Source organism: Berghia stephanieae, chromosome 9 (assembly GCF_034508935.2).
Source record: "Berghia stephanieae isolate SIO BIC M18660-M18661 chromosome 9, UCSD_Bste_1.3, whole genome shotgun sequence".
NCBI lineage: Eukaryota > Metazoa > Mollusca > Gastropoda > Nudibranchia > Aeolidiidae > Berghia > Berghia stephanieae.
Genome location: NC_088368.1, coordinates 24,405,392 through 24,414,794, shown reverse-complemented (window position 1 = coordinate 24,414,794; position 9,403 = coordinate 24,405,392). Strand labels below are relative to the sequence as shown.

At 35.5% G+C, this 9,403-nt stretch overlaps 1 protein-coding gene across 1 annotated transcript in view; it reads right to left on the bottom strand.

The window, feature by feature from the left end:
* Nucleotides 1-5,428: 5,428 nt before the first annotated feature.
* LOC144979911 (zinc metalloproteinase nas-6-like) overlaps nt 5,429-9,403 on the bottom strand; it is a 55,588-nt gene continuing 51,613 nt past the window's right edge. The window contains exon 13 of the transcript XR_013646795.1: nt 5,429-5,929. The gene's annotated coding sequence lies outside the window, so the exon portion shown is untranslated. The remainder of the gene's footprint in view (nt 5,930-9,403) is intronic.

Here is a 9,403-nt window from a genome sequence, read left to right as displayed (position 1 = left end):
GTTCAGGTGAGGAGTATGAGGAAAATCATGAATAGATAGATAGAGAGAGAGAGAGAGAGAGAGAGAGAGAGAGAGAGAGAGAGAGAGACTTCAGTCTACTTTTTTACCTTTGTTGCCATTTTGTTTATAGTTATGTCTCTTGATATATTCGTAAAAAACAAGAGAAAGAACAAAGATGGCGCTTGGTGTTGATTATGAAAGAAATGCTTTATATTTTGTAATTTATATTCCCTTTTCTCTATGTAGGCAATAGCTACACATCGAACACAAGTTTTTGGCGTAAAGGTCTGTGCTATAAAACAGGGCCAATAGTCCTGTTAGCGTTGCCAAGATGACCATGGTAGTATTGTTTTAGGAAGTGGTTATTCAGTATCTGATACTGAATAGTGCTTTGCCACTATTCAGTATCCACAAGGAACTCTTTTTTATAGAGAGAGTGAAAAGTGCGACAATTTCGGTTGAACTGCTGACCTACTTCCAGATTGAACACGTGCAGTAACTGACAGCCCGATTCAAAGTTGTAAAAATATTTTGATCGTAATTTTAAAATTTCTGCTATGGTGCAATTAACATAGTTCAAAATATCAAAGTAAGAGTGGCATTCAAATACATTTTTAAATATCTAAATAGACATGATGAAATGTCACTAAATGTTCAGTGACACCATGGCTTGGTGGATATAAGCTGTTTGACTCCGAGCTTAAGGTTCGAGAGTTCAAATCCCGGTAGGGATAACTTTTTTTTCCCCAATATTTTAAATATTCCTTCTGTCTATTGATATTTTTTAAACTTTTGTTTTAATAATTTTATTTGCTTGCAATATACTTTAATGTTGATATTATACTATTGTTCTTTTATTATTATTATATTATTTATTATTATTATTATTATTATTATTATTATTATTATTATTATTATTATTATTATTATTATTATTATTATTATTATTATTATTATTATATTATTATTATTATTATTATTATTATTATTATTATTATTATTATTATTATTATTATTATTATTATTATTATTTTTATTATTATTATTATTATTATTATTATTATTATTATTATTATTATTATTATTATTATTATTATTATTATTATTATTTCTACTTACTTACTATTATTATTATTATTATTATTATTATTATTGTTGTTGTTGTAATCGTCATCATCATCATTATTATGATTATTATTTTTTTAATCAAGTAGTTCGAGTAATTTAATCAGTTATCGATTTATTACAAATATCTTTTATGTTATAATCTCGTTGTTGTTTTTCATTGATGTGCCTTTCTATTGTTTATCATTTTTTTAAATCTTGCTTTTTTGTTTGTCTCATTTGTTGTTGTTGTTGTTGTTGTTGTTGTTTGTTTGTTTGTTTGTTTGTTTGGTCATCTAAGACAAACCCGATTCATAATAAATATGTGGCCAGACTTTCTGCCATTATTAATTCAGCGATGTACTTCCGTGAATTAATTGCCGTATTATATTAAAATTTACGTGATAATAATAATAATACATAATAATAATAATAATAAATAATAATAATAATAATAATAATAATAATATAATAATAATAATAATAATAATAATAATAATAATAATAATAATAATAATAATAATAATAATAATAATAATAATAATAATAATAATAATAATAATATAATAATAATAATAATAATAATAATAATAATAATAATAATAATAATAATAATAATAATAATAATAATAATAATAATATAATAATAATGATATAATAATAATAATAATAATAATAATAATAATAATAATAATAATAATAATAATAATAATAATAATAATAATAATAATAATAATAATAATAATAATAATAATAATAATAATAATAATAATGATAATAATAATAATAATAATAATGATTTAAATAGATATACTGAATATTAGATTACAATTGACATCTATTTTCTGAATACAGGTGGTATTTTTAGGGGTGTTTCTTTTTTTACGAAACCTGCCAAAACACGCCGAACCCCGACAAAGTTATGGGAAGTAGGTAGCAGTGGGGAGTGAACCTGGGACTCAGGGAAGTGTACACCATTGGGGAGTGAACCTGGGACTGGGTTTCGTAAAAAAAGCAATTAATTTTTTATGAAACCCGACAATATCCCACAAAGTTATGGAAAGAAAGTAGGCAACAGTGGGGGAGTGAACCCGAGACTCAGGGAAGTGTAGACTATTGGGGAGTAAACCTAAGTCTATGGCTTTTCGGTGGGTTTTGTAAAAAAGTAATTGCTTCATTCTCGTCTGGTACCCAACTCCTATAGTTCGGCTTCATTTCCCACTAGTATCTATCTTCCATAGTCCCAGGTTCATTTCCACTGATATCCTCTTCTCACAGTCCCAGGTTCACTCCCAACCGGTGTGCACTTCCCTGAATCCCGGTTCATTGCCCAATGGTGCCCCCTTCCCATAACTTTTGACAATTTCAGTAGGTTTCGAAATAAAAGTACATTTTGAGCTCACTGTCCACTGGTATCAGCCTCTCGCAGTCCCAGGTTCAATCCTCATCGGTGTCCAAATCCCAGATTCAATCCCCACTGCTGCCTACTTCCAATAACTTTGTCGGGTTGTGGCGGGTTTCGTAAAAAGTAATTCCCCCCACCCCCTTGGTATTGCTTTTTTTTACAAAATCCAGAGTCCCAGGTTCACTCCCTACAAGTGTACTTCCCTGAATCTCAAGATCACCCCCCACTGTTGCCTAATTCAATAACTTTGTCGGATATTGCCAGGTTTCGTTGGATTTCGTAAAAAAGTAATTGCTTTTATATGAAACTCGCTTAAAACCGCCAAAAACCATAGTCTCAGGTTCACTCCCCACTGGTGTACACTTCCCTTAGTGTCAGATTCACTCCCCATTATTTGCCTACTTTCCATAACTTTGCCCCATTTTGTTGGGATTTGGTGCATTTTGTAAACAAAAAGTAATTGCTTTTTTTTTCAAAACCCGCCGAAACCCAGTCCCAGGTTCATTCCCCACTAGTGTATACTTCCCCGAATCTCAGGTTTACTCCCCAGCACTGTTGCCTACTACCCATAACTTTCTCGGATATTGCCAGGTTTTCGTTGGTTTTCGTAAAAAAGCAATTGCTTTTATATGAAACTCGCTGAAACCCGCCGAAAACCATAGTCTCAGGTTCACTCCTCACTGGTGTACACTTCCCTTAGTCTCAGATTCACTCCCCACTGTTGCCTACTTCCCATAACTTTGTCGGATATTGCCTGGTTTCGTAAAAAAGTAATTGCTTTTATGTGAAACTCCCTGAAACCCGCCGAAAATCAAAGTCTCAGGTTTACTCCCCACTGGTGTACACTTCCCTGAGTCTCAGGTTCACTCCCCACTGTTGCCTACTTCCCATAACTTTGTCGGATATTGCCGGGTTTCGTAAAAAAGTAAATGCTTTTATGTGAAACTCGCTGAAACTCGCCGAAAACCATAGTCTCAGGTTCACTCCCTACACTTCCCTGAGTCTCAGGTTCACTCCCCATTATTTGCCTACTTTCCATAACTTTGCCCCATTTTGTTGGGATTTGGTGCATTTTGTAAACAAAAAGTAATTGCTTTTTTTTTTCAAAACCCGCCGAAACCCAGTCCCAGGTTCACTCCCCACTAGTGTACACTTCCCCGAATCTCAGGTTCACTCCCCATCACTGTTGCCTACTACCCATAACTTTCTCGGATATTGCCAGATTTCGTCGGGTTTCTTAAAAAATTAATTGCTTTTATATGAAACTAGCTGAAGCCCGCCGAAAACCATAGTCTCAGGTTCACTCCCCACTGGTGTACACTTCATTGAGTCCCAGGTTCACTCCCCACGCTTTGCCTACTTTCCACAACTTTGCCGCATATTGTCGGGTTTCGTAAAAATGTAATCCCCCCCCCCCCCATATTGTTATTGCTTTTTTACAAAACCCAGAGTCCCAGGTTCACTCCCCACTGGTGTACACTTCCCATAGGCTAGCACTATTCAGTATCTGACACTGAATAGTGGTTTTGCACTATAACACGGTGTTTTTTTTTTCCGAAACCTGACAAAGTTATGGGAAGAGGGCAGCTGTGGGAGTGAATATGGGACTCATATTACACTTTCCCGATAGAGACAATGCTGTTAACGGCCATGTAATTATTTTACACATGAGTACGGTGAGAGTATCTATGGGTTACAAGTGTAACTAAATGACAAATTGCCATATCTATGGACAATAAAGATCTATTATTATTATTATTATTATTATTATTATTATTATTATTATTATTATTATTATTATTATTATTATTATTATTATTATTATTCCCTGAATCTCAGGTTCATCCTCTCCTCCTCCCCCCTACACACACACACACACACACACAAACACACACACACACACACACACGCTGCTGCCTACCTCTCATAACTTTGTCGGATATTGCCAGGTGTCGTCGTGTTTCGTAAAAAAGTAATTGCTTTTTATTTGGAAACCCGCCGAAACCCAGTCCCAGGTTCACTCCCCACTGGTGTACACTTCTCTGAGTCCCATATTCACTCCCAGAGCTGCCCTCTTCCCATAACTTTGTCAGGTTTCGTAAAAAAAACCCACCGTATTATAGTGCAAAACCACTATTCAGTATCAGATACTGAATAGTGCAAAACCGCTATTCAGTATCTGATACTGAATAGTGCAAAACCACCATTCAGTATCAGATACTGAAAAGTGCAAAACCACTATTCAGTATCAGATACTGAATAGTGCTAGCCTACTGAATAGTGCAAAACCGCTATTCAGTATCTGATACTGAATAGTGCAAAACCACTATTCAGTATCAGATACTGAATAGTGCAAAACCACTATTCAGTATCAGATACTGAATAGTGCTAGCCTTTGTTTTATTGCATTGAGTGATTTTGGCTTCTTAAACTGAGAGAGTCATGGCCCAGTGCGATTGTGGGCTTACATGGGTAGGGTTCGAGAGCAATCTGTCAATTAGACCAGCTAAACATCTAACACAAACACAAGCACATGATTCAACTAAGAAAAAGACTTTTACTAAATACACCCTTTTCTCTTCTCGTCGGACTCCTGATCCTCTTCACCTTCATTCTCTTCTTTCCATGTGTCCTATTCCTCCTCTTCGTCTTCTTCTTCTTCTTTTTCTTTTTCTCCTCCTCCTTCTACTACTACTCTTCTTCCTCCTCCTCCCCTCCTCCTCCTCCTCCTGCTTCTTCTTCTACTGCTACCACTGCTACTACTACTACTACTACTACTACTACTACTACTACTACTACTACTACTACTACTACTACTACTACTACTACTACCACTACTACTACTACTACTACTACTATTACCTTTTCAATATGTATATCCTGAATAACAATTGTAATTGATCAACAAATAAGTCTTGATTGCGTTTAATATCCACCAAAGAGACAAAATTTATTGACCAAATTCAAAATGTTTCCATATAATTCATTTCTTTATCAATACTATTTCTATACAGTCTCGCAAAACTTAAGGCACAAGGTTTATTACAATCTCCATTATGAGTGTTTTTCTACTTTACTTTATACTACTCTATAGATAGAAATGACTTTATTAACAATATACGAAAGAAACTATTATTGTATTTTCAAATGAAATACTATGATTATAACACTAAACTATTTATTATAACTTAAATATGTCTGGCCGCATAAGAATTAAAAAGTCATTTTTGTTGTCTCAAGTCTGCCGTAAACAATAAAAAAATGATTTTCTATTTAGTCCAGATCTATAAAAGTTTTTTTGGTTAAATTTTCTAAAATTGTTTTTTATCAGGCAACAACAATAAAAGTGTCATTCTAACAGCTCTAAATTCTTTTGTCATACAGGCACATCGCAACAGTTCCAGTCATTTTTGGTGGTTTCTGAAAATGAAGAAAATAAATTAATATTTTCATTTAATACAATTTTCAGGGGAAGTATTTAGATTTTCTTTGACGACAAATTAAAAAAAAATTCACTGCGTCTAAATTGCCTACTCTTGATGGGATCGTGGCGAAGCGTAGCCTTTGTAATCTCATAAAAAGACACTGTTCAAAAAATAATTTACATCAGAATATACGGCAAGGAAAACCAACAGACAACGAACATATCGTAAGGTGTGTTAAGTCGTTCATCCATTATAATTATTTGTTTCCTTGGCACTACTTACGAACGACAACTCACTTGGCAATTGCACTAACCTAAAAGTGACTCCAATATGCAAGTTATAGTGCCAGGCTATTAGTTATCAAAGGCTACGATCGGGGCTGGCATGACATTTTCCTATATTTACCAAAATGTTTCGTTGTTAGAGTATACCATCAAATCACCATGTCATCTAGTAGACAATAGTCTGATAAACATTTCTTTAATTCTTTTTTTTTCATGTAACCAAATAGGTAGAGCGAAATTGACGCCACTCAACTCTTTGATATTGTTTTTATCCAGATATGTTATGGATTCTTATTAAATTGTATTTATCCGACCATAAACGTTTAATGTTACTTATTGTTTTGTGTGTTGGTACATTATATCCGGCGAGCAAATTGTTGTGATTAAATTACATAAGCGCACAGCGCTTATATATATATATATATATATATATATATATATATATATATATATATATATATATATTATAATTATATATTTGTATATATGTATATATACATATATATATACATATATATATATATATATATATATATATATATATATATATATATTATATGTATTTAAATATATATATATATATATATATATATATATATATATATATATTCATGAGTGTTAGTGGGTATTTGCAGGTACTAGAATGTTCGATAACGTCGGTTAGGTCCAATATAAAATATAACATATAAATGGGGTCACTCACTTATTTATGGCCGAAACAGATGATTCTTGGAACTCCACATCGTCAAGCGACTGACGACGTGGAGTTCACAGAAACATGTGTCTCGGCCATAAATAAGTGAGTGACTCCACTTACATTATATACATATATATAATTCAGAAAAGTGAGTGGAGCAGGCACTTATGTTGGTAACAACAAGATATGAAGTGAGTAGAAAAGTGCCAGAAGACAATAGAGAATAAACATTTTTTTCGCGGCGGTGGTGGGGTTTGAACCTGCGACCTTATTGGTACGACAACTCCGCCTGGCAGGTGAGAGCGTGGCTCTACCGTGTGAGCTATCCACGAACACTAAAATATTCGTTTCAAACCCAAAGTCAATTCTAGATCCCTCTCTCACCCACTTCTTGAGATCGCCGATTCGTTCACCACCTTCGCGAAATAATTTTGACCAGCAGTTAAGCTTAATAGCCAATATTCTCATCACAAACATATAACATAGAAACGATTGAGACATTGAGTATGCTCCGGTGTATGGGGTGAATTTTTAATTCAGAAAAGTGAGTGGAGCAGGCACTTATGTTGGTAACAACAAGATATGAAGTGAGTAGAAAAGTGCCAGAAGACAATAGAGAATAAACATTTTTTTCGCGGCGGTGGTGGGGTTTGAACCTGCGACCTTATTGGTACGACAACTCCGCCTGGCAGGTGAGAGCGTGGCTCTACCGTGTGAGCTATCCACGAACACTAAAATATTCGTTTCAAACCCAAAGTCAATTCTAGATCCCTCTCTCACCCACTTCTTGAGATCGCCGATTCGTTCACCACCTTCGCGAAATAATTTTGACCAGCAGTTAAGCTTAATAGCCAATATTCTCATCACAAACATATAACATAGAAACGATTGAGACATTGAGTATGCTCCGGTGTATGGGGTGAATTTTTAATTCAGAAAAGTGAGTGGAGCAGGCACTTATGTTGGTAACAACAAGATATGAAGTGAGTAGAAAAGTGCCAGAAGACAATAGAGAATAAACATTTTTTTCGCGGCGGTGGTGGGGTTTGAACCTGCGACCTTATTGGTACGACAACTCCGCCTGGCAGGTGAGAGCGTGGCTCTACCGTGTGAGCTATCCACGAACACTAAAATATTCGTTTCAAACCCAAAGTCATTTCTAGATCCCTCTCTCACCCACTTCTTGAGATCGCCGATTCGTTCACCACCTTCGCGAAATAATTTTGACCAGCAGTTAAGCTTAATAGCCAATATTCTCATCACAAACATATAACATAGAAACGATTGAGACATTGAGTATGCTCCGGTGTATGGGGTGAATTTTTAATTCAGAAAAGTGAGTGGAGCAGGCACTTATGTTGGTAACAACAAGATATGAAGTGAGTAGAAAAGTGCCAGAAGACAATAGAGAATAAACATTTTTTTCGCGGCGGTGGTGGGGTTTGAACCTGCGACCTTATTGGTACGACAACTCCGCCTGGCAGGTGAGAGCGTGGCTCTACCGTGTGAGCTATCCACGAACACTAAAATATTCGTTTCAAACCCAAAGTCATTTCTAGATCCCTCTCTCACCCACTTCTTGAGATCGCCGATTCGTTCACCACCTTCGCGAAATAATTTTGACCAGCAGTTAAGCTTAATAGCCAATATTCTCATCACAAACATATAACATAGAAACGATTGAGACATTGAGTATGCTCCGGTGTATGGGGTGAATTTTTAATTCAGAAAAGTGAGTGGAGCAGGCACTTATGTTGGTAACAACAAGATATGAAGTGAGTAGAAAAGTGCCAGAAGACAATAGAGAATAAACATTTTTTTCGCGGCGGTGGTGGGGTTTGAACCTGCGACCTTATTGGTACGACAACTCCGCCTGGCAGGTGAGAGCGTGGCTCTACCGTGTGAGCTATCCACGAACACTAAAATATTCGTTTCAAACCCAAAGTCATTTCTAGATCCCTCTCTCACCCACTTCTTGAGATCGCCGATTCGTTCACCACCTTCGCGAAATAATTTTGACCAGCAGTTAAGCTTAATAGCCAATATTCTCATCACAAACATATAACATAGAAACGATTGAGACATTGAGTATGCTCCGGTGTATGGGGTGAATTTTTAATTCAGAAAAGTGAGTGGAGCAGGCACTTATGTTGGTAACAACAAGATATGAAGTGAGTAGAAAAGTGCCAGAAGACATTAGAGAATAAACATTTTTTTCGCGGCGGTGGTGGGGTTTGAACCTGCGACCTTATTGGTACGACAACTCCGCCTGGCAGGTGAGAGCGTGGCTCTACCGTGTGAGCTATCCACGAACACTAAAATATTCGTTTCAAACCCAAAGTCATTTCTAGATCCCTCTCTCACCCACTTCTTGAGATCGCCGATTCGTTCACCACCTTCGCGAAATAATTTTGACCAGCAGTTAAGCTTAATAGCCAATATTCTCATCACAAACATATAACATAGAAATGATTGAGACATTGAGTAT